Consider the following 13,886-nt stretch of genomic DNA (forward strand, 5'->3'; position numbering starts at 1 on the left):
GACGTCGAAGACAAAGAGACCTAATTCTTGGTGAGTGGTTAGTCGATTATCATATTGGAAAATGGAACTTTAAAAAATGATAAGAAATCAAACCTTAAGTAATATATGATCAAATCTTTGTCTGTTCAGACAACACAAAACTTTTAGTACTTTATTCCTTCAGTCTGTTATTCATTCCACTTTTACATCAACCAAAATGAAAATCGACTAACAATAAAAGACAACAAACTAAACAATCGATATATTTGTACTAAACTGTTTTGATAAAACAAAAAATTGAATAGAAAATAAATTGAAGAAATCATTCTATTCATAATATAAGCGAGTACAAGTTTAGTTATAAATAAAAGAAAAGCTTCAATATTGTACAATTTTAAAATGTTGCCACTTCCAGCGTTATTCAAGATGGACATAGTTTGTGAATAATTCTCAAGATGTCGCTACCAGTTCGGTTTTGGAATAATAATCTGCATGGTGATTGGCTGGGCTTTGGGAGTAGGATATTATCCGCCCAAGTATGGTAGAAATACCGAATAAGGACGAACAATGTAAATTCGCGTTCCGAATCGCGCACTGAACTTCAAAGCTGCAAGTTTGTCAGTCGATGAACGTATGCGTATCGTTCGACGTGGAAGCTTTCGGCGGAAGCTAAGTTGGATATGGTAGTGTGAATCGGACAACATTATACGAGGATTTGCAACCGCCCGGTTCAATGTTCCATTTATTTTCATTCGTTGTCTCGGTGCGGCGCTAGCGTCATCTCGCTCACAGCTTTCCGAAATCGGGAATCGGGACGAAAAAGTGTTTTTTGACAAAAATGGCTACCGAAAGTGTCCCAGACGTGTACACCAGTCGATAATACGGAAATGCTCGTTTGTGTTTGTGGAAATATGCAGTTTATAAGTGAACAATTGTTTCGTGCTGTGCAGTAGTGCATTCGGATTTGTCACGACAAAGGATAAGAGCGTCAAAATGAGGTATGTACAATATAACGAGTTCATCGCTCCTCGGAGCTTTCGTTAGCAAAACAAATAAATAATTACAACGATGATCAAGCTCGCGTCGATCTATTTACGTCCATGTAGTATTTACTGCATCGCCGGTCTTCCTTTTCGTCGGCAGACTGTTTTTTTCACAGAAATTACAACGTAAACACGGCACGGGCGTGCGGTCGTTATGGTTCATCGATTAGTTGATTACGATCGTAATTACATACGTTTATGAATGACATCGTAATTAGAGGCTGTAAAAAAGTGTGCCTTGATCATTCTTGTATGCATTTGTGTAACATAAAAACGTTTCGGGTACAATGTTATCGATTTTTCTGTGTTGCGCTCCCCCACACGATGTATTAACATGTTATTTTATGTGAAAGTATTGTAAATAGGAATTTAGCAGTGACCTTGTGTGGGTTCAGAGGTAATTTGTTAAATTGGGGCATGGTTTGTCCAATGGGGAGGTCCCTGAGCACCATGTGCGTAATGTTTCCACGAATTGGGGTGTATGGGACCCCCAGGAAGGGTGCACATGACTAATAATACCCCACCCCTATACCATAGTGTGTAAAAATAAACTTTCTTAGAACTCTAATGCAACCTATTACTCAAAAACTTATCAATTCTTTTTATCAGTCAGAAGATAGTGTAGTAATTATTTTTACGTTAGATAAGCCAGGTAAATGAACCTGTGATAAATTTGTTTGTTTAATTGAGTCATAATCTGGAGATAGTGAAGTTTTGATGTCATATTAATCATGAAATATTTTGCCATTGAGTAGTTCCTGCATGACATCACCACTTTAACATAAAAGGCTAATTTTTATAGGAAGTTACTACTCTAATATAATACAGAACTACTTGAATTAGTTAAGTATTTCCTGGTATGTATAATTAATCTATTAATTTGTGGCCTACTTCTGCAAAAATATGACTAAGGATAATCATGAATGGATAATATCTTATCATAATTTTCATTCATTTGTTATTGCTTTGCTAATGTGCTACAACTGACTAATCCTTTATTTCAGGAATAACATTAAGACCTAGTTGCACCATTAACTATAACAAAAACCAAACCAAACCTAAACCAGCTGAAAATGGTCTGGTTAACGTTATAGTTAACCAGACATTTCCATACGTTTTTTACCATATTCCATGACATTATTGTCTCAAGATTATAAACATTTCATACAACAGAAGTCTCAAAAAATATTATCCTTTCACTATAATTGCCCCAATACTAACAGTTACAATCAGTCAGCCCTTTAATTAAACTATTTTCATTTAACTCGTTCCATTTCTGGTGCCCATAACAATAATTAACTTAACTCTTTCAAGTAATTTTCTATCGCACAACCTACATTCCGCAGGTTCTACTCAGCCTTGACACAATTTAGTTAATATACTAATGGAAATGGTGTATTACTCAATATATTCTAAGCTATATTTATTAATTACGTAGAGGAAATACTAAGAATTACTAATCATGTATGGCAGACAATGTTGTTTCCAAAAAGTAATTAGTAATTATTTAAAGTCACAGCAATATTTGTTCTGGTTATTAGGGGTTTTTTTCACTGATCACTTATGCTTCTATTCTGATTAAATAAATAATGTATTATGTATAAAAAATACAAGAGAAACCATGTCATCCCGACCTTGAGTATCATAAGTTATACCCTAAAGTATAATAACACTTCCAAGTATAACCACTTAATTTATATTGTTTTTTCCATGATCAAACAATACCTTTTAGGAAATTGCTGTTTCGTAAAACCTGTCTACTCGGGCCCAAGAGACTCCGTTTAATTTTATTATTGCAAAATAATTCAGTATGGCTCCACCTATTATCCATACTGTATTTCTTCATGAACTGGTTTGTTCAAGGCAGTTCACAAGTTTAATAGTTGAAATATTCATCATCATTGACATTTTTATAACTGTTGTCTTTTAAGCTGGTAGACGCATAACTGGTTTTATGCGTAAGACTTTTGCATCATCATCAATTTCTCCCAGGATTTTTGGGACACTCAAAGCTTTTTTTGGCTTACAACCCAATAAGACAGTTCAATTGAAGATTATCTGAAATCTTTCTTTTACCTCTTTATTTAAACTAAAAGTAACCTTCACCAAACTTTTTTGTTTTATTTTCTTGATAGAGGACAATAAAAATAAACAAAAAACTTATTGACACAACACTAATAAAACACGAAAGGAATAGAATACAAAGCACCAAAACAAAAAATGGTTGTATTTCAGTTCAGTTCATTATTATGCCAGATAGCAAAGTTTTCAACTAGACCTAAGCACTCTCAATTCATAAGTGCGGGCTCTTTATTATTCTTAACAAAATGTGAAATAAAACTGTATTTGGAATGACGTTTCTTGGCTAGAAATTTTTATCAGAACTCAGAGCGTGTCCAAAAGTTCATCTTCTTCCAAGACCGGGAAGTGGGTCAAATTAAGATTCCAAGATTTTTTACATACCTAGTTACAAGTGAAGGTAATATAAGCGTGTTTAAAAAGCCTATTCTACCTAGCAACTGGTACGGTTTGCATGAACCATGCATGCTACACAAATACTAAAGCACTTTGTCATGTAATATAACTTTTTCTTTATAAAGTCAAGGTTAGTTGAGTCAGCAGCCTTTGTCTTTTCTCATGTTACTTTTAACTGTGTTATTCTAGAAATAGACACCTTTATGTATTAGATACTAGATGTTTCTCACGGTTTCACCTGTGTCCCATAGGAACTACCTCTCAAACCCAGGTAAAAAGTAGCCTGCAGTCTTCCTTGATAAATGGGTTTATCTTGCACTGAACCAATTTTCTAATTAGTAGTTCCTGAGATTTTCCTTCAAGCAAACAAAATCTTCAGCTTTATAATATTAGTATAGTAATTTTGATCTATATTATTTAATCCTGACACACTGTCACAGTCGCCTCTCTTTATGCAACCAACCTTCGAAATTGACTGAGTATGAAATGCCTTGACTGTCTCTCAGTATCCTATTTAAGTAGTCACTTTATTCGATACCCAGAGATTGATATAGAGCTTTTTTTATAGACAAGGTGATGAAATTGTCATTTTGATATGTGTCTAATTTATTTTGCCTTGATGTTCTATGTTATCACCTGAAAACAGAACATTATCATCAGTTCCAGCATCCCGAAATAGCTCGACAATTCTACTTCCTTCTAAACGGACAAACACAATTAGTGACAATTAATGTTTTGCTGCATAATGTAGGGCTGACATGCACACATCATAGGTACTAATATTATAGAGGTGAAAGTTTGTGAATGTGTATGTTTGTTGCTACTTCGCGCGCAAATGCCTCTATGTACCTATTTTGATGAAATTTGGAATTCAGAATTATAATAAGCTACTTTTATCCGGGTGCGGAAAGTAGTTCTCTCAGGGAATTGAATAAATAATTCCCGACTTCCATTTTCACCATCACTGTCTTTCAAAAGAGCATCGTCGTTGCAATGCTGCATTTAATACCTATACGATAAATAAACAGATACCTAAACGGTAGGAGTACATAAAAACGCCTTCTTTCCTTGGAAGTAGGTTAAAAATCGTTCGTCGATCTTAGTTTTCATAACGCCTTATGCAATACTACTAAAGATTCATCTACTCATTACTTTTTACTGCTTTATAAAGTACAGAAGGGCTCAATAGAGTGTTACTCAAATATGCCAAGGTGATATGCACGTTTCTAAAGAACTTTATTACTACATAAATATCAGCTGACTGACACAACACAGGTAATTTGGAGAAGTACCAGTTGTTAAGGCTCAGACGTAGTATTTCTGAACTAACGAATAGAATTTCGTTACTCAAAAATATCATCTCCGCCAATTATATACAAATATGTATTTAAATAAGCTTTATTACCTAAGGTAGATGGAGATATTTATTTTTATACTAGCTTCTGCCCGCGACTTCGTACGCGGATCCTGTCCCTTATGCCAGCGACTACGGGGTCAGCAAAATCAAAGATCTGAATCGTCTGATATTGAATTTTAAGGGCCCGTTGACTTGAAAACAACGGAATACGCATTAGAAACGTTCCATATATTTAATTTTAGTACTTCAAAAGCAAAAGCACAGCAGACTAAACAAAACGCTGAGAACTGAACCGCAATAGACGCGACCATAGGGATAAAAGTAGTGATTCTAATTAGTCCGCATTTAAGTTGTGTGTGGCAAAAATATTACACGTATAATTACGTAAAAAAACATTAAATAGATGACAAAGTCATGGTCACTTAGTGGAAGTCGTGGTGGTTTAGTGGGTAGAGAACCAATCTCTCAAGTATGAGCGTGCGTCTTTGATTCCAGGTCTAGCAAGTACCTGCCAATGAAACTTTTCTAAGTTCGTATGTAGGTACTTTCTACGTATATTCTGGATACCAATGACCGTTATTTGGAAGGCATGTTAAACTGTAGGTTCCGGCTGTCATTGAACATTCTTGGCAGTCGTTATGGGTAGTCAGACCAGTAAGTCTGACCAGTTTTACCAAGGGGTGTTGGGTTGAGCGGTTAACCGGGTTGTGGAGGTCAGATAGGCAGTCGCTCCTTGTAAAACACTGGTACACTGGAAGTCGACTCTAACATAATTAGGACAAAGGCTCTTGAGATAATAACGACAATAATAATGAGATATAAGCACCGCAGGACATCTGAGGTTGATGACGGGGAGTAGCTACCCCGCGGGGCTATATATACTGAGTTCTCCAGGGAGAGTATACTGTCCCCCATCTCCGGCCGGTCGGAGTGAACCATGACGGGGGTAGGTCTCACGCCTCTGGCTTGGCTTGGCCGTCCAGAGTGGAGTCGCTAGAGCAGGGTTAGTAGCCCTGCTTGGAGGATAGGTGCGTGCCTCGTGGTAAATGACCCACAGGGAGCGCGTACCTAATCTGCGTTTAAAATCCGCCGAGGTATTCTCACACTTCAGCCGCTCATGTCCCTGTTGCCCTCTTGTTGCTATTCAGTGACTGATTCCCGGGGGCCCAGTAAGTGAGCTGGCGAAGTCTCCACCTGCAATTTTTGTATGTAGACATGTATCTAATACATTGTCATCGGCAGGTGCCATAGCTCCCGTAGTTTCCCCATTCCTAGTCCATTAGCATCCCATCACAATAGCCCGAATAGTTTTCATCCACAGTTGGCAATGGTATAGCACAGAACCGGGGATTGTCTTTTTTTTTAACGACGTCCACCGGGGATTGTCCTTGGGTTCATTTCTATAGTGTATAAAGGGATAATCGTCGGTTTTGTGTCACCATACCTATTTCATAACATTCGTTTCTATACATTTCAAGTGCAGTAGTTGCTCTTGAAGTTCCACATCAGGTGTTCCAGATCTTCGATGTATATACGTCAATAGAGAGTGCTTATTAGATTGAACCACTTTTGCAAAAACGTCATATCTTTATATGCTATAGTCTAGCTGGGCTCCTGGGGTTCCACATCAGGTGTTTTACATCTTCAATTTTTATAAGTCAACAGAGAGTGCTTATCAGATTGAACAACTTTTGCTAAAACATCACACCTCTATATGCTATAGTCTAGCTGGGTTCCTGGAGTTCCACATCAGGTGTTTTAGATCTTCAATTTGTATAAGTCAATAGAAAGTGCTTATCAAGTTGAACAACTTTTGCTAAAACGTCATACCTCTATATGCTATAGTCTAGCTGGGCCCCTGGAGTTCCACATCAGGTGTTTTAGATCTTCAATTTGTATAAGTCAATAGAAAGTGCTTATCAAATTAAACAACTTTTGCTAAAACGTCATACCTGTATATGGTACAGAGAAGCTGGGCTCTTGGGGTTCCACATCAGGTGTTCCAGATCTTAAAATTTATTATCTCAGCTGAAAATGCTCATCACATGAAACAATTTTTGCTATGGCACCAGTTTTGTATCTCTTATAGTTTTGTTGGTCTGTTGGTGTTCTGCATCAGGTCTTCAAGTTTCGAAGATAAATTATAGCCTATATGTTGACCAGGCTTAATACTGATACAACAAAGAAAAAATCATTGAAATCCGTCCAGTAGTTCCGAAGATTAGCGTGTACAAACAAACAGACATACAGACAGAATTTTTTTTTTGGATTTGTGCTCCATTACTGTTTCTAAACCCCACCCAATTATTATTTTTTTAATATATTCAATGTACAGACACAGTTTTTTTACAGATTTATTATATGTATAGATTATCAGATCTCGTTCACCACGATGTGTTGTTAACGTTTGTTTGGCTTGCCGTGTGTCTTAAAGTCTAGGCTTTCTAAAAGGAATTTTATGATCATATCCCAAAATATTACCCATCAAGTATCGGGGACTTTATTTCTGACAAGAAATACAAACATTCGAATTGAGAAAATCCAAATTTTTGGGAAGTCGGTGAAAATCCTGGATAGTTATGAATACTTTTTCGAAGCGCAAAGTCCCAAACTTATGATGACTGATTAAAACTAAACTTCTGTCTTCTAAATGTACAGTCACCATTTTTAAACGATACCAATCGGCAAGCTATCTCGTTAACGAAATATCGTTTGCAAGATTAGTTCATGTCGTAATGTAGGCGTACATTACGATACGTAACTCATTAGACTGGTTATTTTATAATTAAATTACTAGATATTCTATATATCGTAACAATATGTTTTTGAAAGCTTGAAGTAGATCACCGAGATATTGAGTCTGCGTGATGAATGATCGTGCCTTCTGGTTATGAATGAAGATATACGTTGTGCCCAGCATCATCATCATCTCCCGAGCCTTTTCCCAACTATGTTGGGTTCGGCTTCCAGTCTAACCGGATGCAGCTGTATACCAGTGTTTTACAAGGAGTGACTGCCTATCTGACCTCCTCAACCCAGTTACCCGGACAGCCCAATAGGTACTTCTTGGTTAAACTGGGACGTTGGCCCAACAGTAGGTAAAAATATAAGGCGATACTTCAGAGGATAATTTATATATCTTTATCGTTTTCCTATAACAAGTTTCATACTTTAGTTTCATACATTATATGTATGTCGAGATATTTAGAAAAATATAAGTGCTTAGGCCAGTGACGATTACCATTATGGTGACGAACTAATCTACGATCGACAAATGGCATAGGACGGATTCAACCGTCTACAATTATCCATATAGCCTTCAGAAGCTTGAAGAAGCTGCCTCGAACAAAAACTAGCAAACATAGTACGAGTAAGGAGTTAATGGTTTTACTTGTAAATGTAATGCAAATCTAAGACTGAGTAGCTTATAATATGATGTGTTTAGAATACCAGTGACCTAATATAAACTACTAACTTGTATAAACATCGTGTTAGATAATCCTTTAATAATAACATTCGTCCTTTCGTCTTTACACCGACATAAATTGGACACATATTAGTTCAGTCTTTGTCAGGAAAAAATCATACTTAATATATTGGTAAAAACGTATGAAAATCCTTTAGTAGTTTGTTGCAAACACACAGACTAATGGCACCCATGGTTTCTCCCGCGTCCCAAGGGATCAATTTCCCGCACCAGGATAAAAAGTGAATGTATTTTGATCTAAGCTATAATGCGGCCAGTTATTTCATCAAAATCTGTAGGGGTTTTTGCGTACAAGAGTAGGTAACAAACACACATGCACAATACCTCGTTTATAATCTTAATACGATATGATAATATTAAGTCCCCTTTCACAGTTTTGCAATACATAGCCCGTATGTTAAAATCAGTTGTCTTGTAACACATGCCAGCTGCGCAATGCACGGCGAAATGGTTCTCGGAATGGGTTGCATTGTAATACTGCAGTTGCATCATGTGATATAAAAACTAAGTGATTGTTCTCAAAGAGGAACACTTTTACTTGGTAGGTCTTCATACTAGCGAGTATACTCTAGTTCGTGCCAATTAACTTTGCATTTCTGTCGTTAGCCGTTTGACGCCGCACTTATTCTATTAATTTAGCTGGAATCATTTCACCAAATCTTTACTAAAAGTTAACATAGTCTTTAAATTTAAGTCGCTTCTTAATCGCCATCCTCAAGTCAATAGAAAAAAATCTTCTGCCCTACATACCTAGTTTTTAAAATTGAAACAGTACTAAATATCGATTTACTATTAGCATGAAAAAAACTAATGAATTTCAAGGAAATATTCAATAAGAAAGAAAGAAAATCTTGCATACCATTTGCATAAAAGGTTACGCAAGAAAAAGTTGAATTTTCTTTGGTTGGTTTTTGCACTGGCATTATACAAAACAAGACAGGATCCAGTGGCTATAAACAGCCGCATGAGTCGACTAGTCATATGGTCACATCACAACGCTAGATGCGGTCGGTCCGTGTATTTTTGACCCATGTTATTATATAAAGATAAAAATAATTTATTCAACGTATGCTTAAAATCAGCACTTTTTGAAGGCCTACAAAAGACAGCCCACAAAACGCCCGCCCTTCACTTCCAATGTGTTTTGCTGGGAAGAAGTGATGGAACAAACTCCCCATATAACGAGAGCCTTCGTGTTTCGGAAGGTACGTTAAATTGGTGGGTCCCAGTTTTCATTTGAATATCTTTGGCAATCATTACTGGTCAGACGGCATCAGGTCTGCAAGACAGTTTTACCAAAGGTAACTGTGTTGAGGAGCCTAGTAAACATTGGTACTCAGCTGCATCAGGTTATAATACAATCAGGTTTAACTACAACTCAATTAACAAACAAAGCAGTAATCAATACTGTGCTTATCACTGTCGACCTTGCTTGCAGTCGATTATTGCCCTTTGGTCCTCAGTGAGGAATGCGCATGATTACGCCAGAGGTATTAACTGGCACATCCGTGGATGTGTGCTCGGTTCATTGTGCGATGTACAGTCCTGGAGAAATTAGTGGCTACTACTAGTTTTTGTAGGATTTTTTTAGCAGATCCACTAACAATCGACTACGAGTTCTTGTTGGTATCCCAGCACACTACCTTGTATCCTTGATGTCAATAATATGCTATGATTGAAGTCTAGACATACATACATGTCTTTTTAAGTAATTAATGCACCTACCATGTTATCTCTGCATCACCCTAAGGTTGACTAGTGAGAATGCCTATGGCATGAATTTTAGGATTTGCCGCCTTTGTAATTTTAGGATTGCATAAAGTTAAATAAATAAATAAATACTATCATAGCCTTTTTGCTATACCATAACAGGACACAGTCTCCTCATACAGAGATGGAATGAGCGTTCATCATCTTTAAATTTCGATTTCTGACTTTAAATTCCTCAATATGTTTTCTTCTCACCTTTGATCTGTTGTTACTGCTCAAGATTTACTTATAGGACTTACCTCCATGGGTAAAATTAATTCTATTAAAACGTTCTGCAATTCAGTCATTCGTACCGTAACAGCAAACGTTCAGCTTTACAAACATTTTCAATAGCAAAAAACATGCACGTACAAAATGTATTGTAAACGCAACACAGTTGTGTGCGCCAGTCCACATCAGATCTAGCCTAGTTTAATATATTATGTGGCACGAGCGCGTCCGCGTTTTGTAACTAGTGTAGCAGACGTTTGTTAATTGTTTGCTATTGTACGGCTGGGTTTGTTGTTGAATATTATGCAGGTTTTGATTAGTTACCTTTTAGGGATAATAGTGTCTGTAAGTTTGAAGGTACAAATGTGTGTACCTTCAAACTTACAGACACTATTATATAACATAAAAATATCATTAAACAGAATTCGAAAACTATGTTCGATGCTAATGTAAAAAAAAAAAGAATATTTTTTTTTCTGAAAGTATTAACCATTTTTTTTAACATATTGCCTCTGCACAGTAACTTCGTCAAGAACGAGGTTTTGTAATACTACAAAATAAAACCAAAAATCACAGACTACACTTGCTTCACAGCAAAGAAGGCTTCATTACAAAACCCTCGCTTAACCTGCAATTACCTCCCAATCATAAGGTGACATGTTATTGACAACAGATTATGCATAACCAACCAGAAATCGAAAGTGAACCAATCCAGTCTAACCAGTTGTGGCTTACAGTCTTTAACCTAACCTCCGGACGACATAACTGATATCTCGAAATGCTGCTGGTTTAACTAGAAAATCGCTTTTACTAACCCCGAAGATAGATAGATAGATAGATAGAGATATTCTTTATTAGGTACACCAATGTTACATTTTTGATCTTAAACTAGGTAGTTAAAGTAGGTGACATAATGGGCGGTCTTATCGCTAAGAGCGATCTCTTCCTAGACAACCTTAGGATGGATTGAGACGAGAAGGAAAAGATTATATATGAGATAGATACGAGATTTCAGGATACGACCATTTTGGTTCGTACGCAGGTAGGGCTGCCATTTCGAATTTCGCCAAACCCGGACAAATATTAAAAAAACCCGGACATTTGGCGTAAATCGCATTTTTTCCCCGGACGAGGCCGATTTTCTTTTTAACAAAACAAGACCTAATTTTTAATATTACTATTACTACTAATATATACTTAAATTCAATGAGGTGCTTCCTTACATGAAAAGTCAGGGCCATATCTAGCTCAAGTAGTACCTAGTATTGAAAGATTATGACTTAATATTTCGAAGGTCATAAATAAGAAAGCTCATATGGAAACTAGGAGTTACCTTCTTGTTAGTAATAGGACTTTAAAACGGCGCTACCTTTTTGATAGGTTAGACAAAAATGTTGAAAAATAAAAACCACCGTAAAGTGAAGTCGCCGCGAACGTAGCGAGCGCGAAAATTTTTGAGTTTTGGGTCACTAAAGCTTGTATAATAAAAAAAATCCGCAAAGTGAAGAAACCGAGAGCGAAGTGAGCGCAAAATTTTTTGAATATTGGGATATTAAAGTAGCTAAACGTAAAAAAAAAAAGTGTCAAGAAAGGAAGCCGCGAGCGAAGCGAGCGCGAAAATTTTTGAGTTTTGGGACACTTCGACTTCTGCAGTCTGTGTGTCTATTTGTAATTCAACTCGTAAGAAAAATGTCCGGGTTTTCCCCGGACACTTCTTGAAACCCCGCCCGGACGTCCCCCGGACGGCCTCCAAACGAGGACAAATCCGGGGAAATCCGGACGGATGGCAGCCCTATACGCAGGGAGAGTTGGCGCCAAGCCAACTTGCAGTTTGCAATTTATAGGTCCTTCACTCGCTTTAATTAAAGTTGAAATAATGATGGGTTTGTTTACATTTCATTATTACTTGTATGTATTTTCGATGTGGATTTATCACTGAACTTTGACGATGTTACGTTATTACTAAGATACCATGCAGTACTTTAGTTGTACTGATCATTTGTTTGCTTATAAAAACTGAATGTTTCTTCAAATTCTCTTTCAAGAAAGTCTTCAATCCTTTCCAAAACATTGTAAGCTTTATTTATCACACAAACTCATTATGTATCACCCTAATTAACTTTAAAGCGCCCTAAAATTCTTTAAAACATACCGTATCCGAATTTCAAATATTTGCCTTCTCAAACCATACATTTGGATGCCCTTAAAAAGTCGTATAGCGACATTTCATGCGCCTGGGCATTGCGATTAATCGCTCAGTCAGTTATTTCCGTCGCAACCGAGCTTTCGATTGCGTTTTTGTACGTTTTATTATAACATCGATGCGTCAGTGTGTAGTCATTATTTTGCATTCCTCTTTCATGCGCAAGAGTCGATCGTTATAAATCGGTGGCGCTTTGATTATTCTCTTGATTAGATCATTTTATTGGTTTTTCTTGAGTTTTAGATGAGTTACAAAGGTCTTGTTTAGGCAAACATTACAACTACATTAAAGCTGGCCATTTTTTCAAGAATATGTAAGTCACTTCACAGAATATAAAGTAAGTAGTTAATGTTGAAATCATTAATATTATTCGCTGCTTTATAATATGGCTTAAATACCAATGAATGAAAACTGGTGATAATCGTCAGCGAAATCAAAAGAACAATCATTGAATCAACCACAAAAACAGATGCAGGCGCATAAAAACTCGATTTGAATACTACCGCATCGTAATGAGACAATACAAGCAATAAGTTTAATTTTAGGGTTCCGTACCCAAAGGGAAAAATGGGAGACTAATACTTTGCTGTCCGTCTGTGACCACGCTGTATCTTATGAACTGTGATAGTAAGTTATTTGTAGGTTATTATCGTAGCCGTTATTAACCCCCGACGCAAAAAAGACGGGGTGTCATAAGTTTGACGTGTTTGCCTGTGGCATCTTAGCTCCCAAACGAATGATCCGGTGTAAATACGGGTTTTTTGACTACAAATACCGAAAACTAGAATTATTAAATATTTTTATGTAATTTAAAATGTAAATGTATATTTTATGTTATTGACTTTCAAAGTCGTGTAAATCAAGAAAAGTAAATAAATAAAAGGAGGCTCCCGTGAATTTCTCCTGATGTGTACGGAACCTTCAGTGTACGAGTCGGACTCGCACTTGACCGGTTTTCGGATAACCGCCCATGCAGCTATAATCACATACGACAATGGGTACGTGATACCAATGAATATTAAAGTCTGAATAAGACAGGAAACAACGGGTCTGTTGGTTATAGAGTATAGCGCCAATTGTTCCGGCCGAATTAGGCATAGGCTTGGTTCGATCGATTTGATGAAACGAATATCGAATGATGGTTTTGTACTTCGATTATGTAGTGTCTATTTTTAGATGGTTGCTGGTCTTTTATTGCATTTGTGTTGATTTAATGTCGTTTATTCGTCGTATTGAGTTATTGGTGCTGTTGAATCGACAAATCGTCGAATCGAAATTTGCAAAGCGCTGTTTAGGTCTAAAAGCATTGTTGAAATGTTTAGCAAAAACATGATGAGAGAAACGAATCAAAAAGCTTCATAG

This window comes from Helicoverpa armigera, chromosome 28 (genome assembly GCF_030705265.1).
Source record: "Helicoverpa armigera isolate CAAS_96S chromosome 28, ASM3070526v1, whole genome shotgun sequence".
Classification (NCBI taxonomy): domain Eukaryota; kingdom Metazoa; phylum Arthropoda; class Insecta; order Lepidoptera; family Noctuidae; genus Helicoverpa; species Helicoverpa armigera.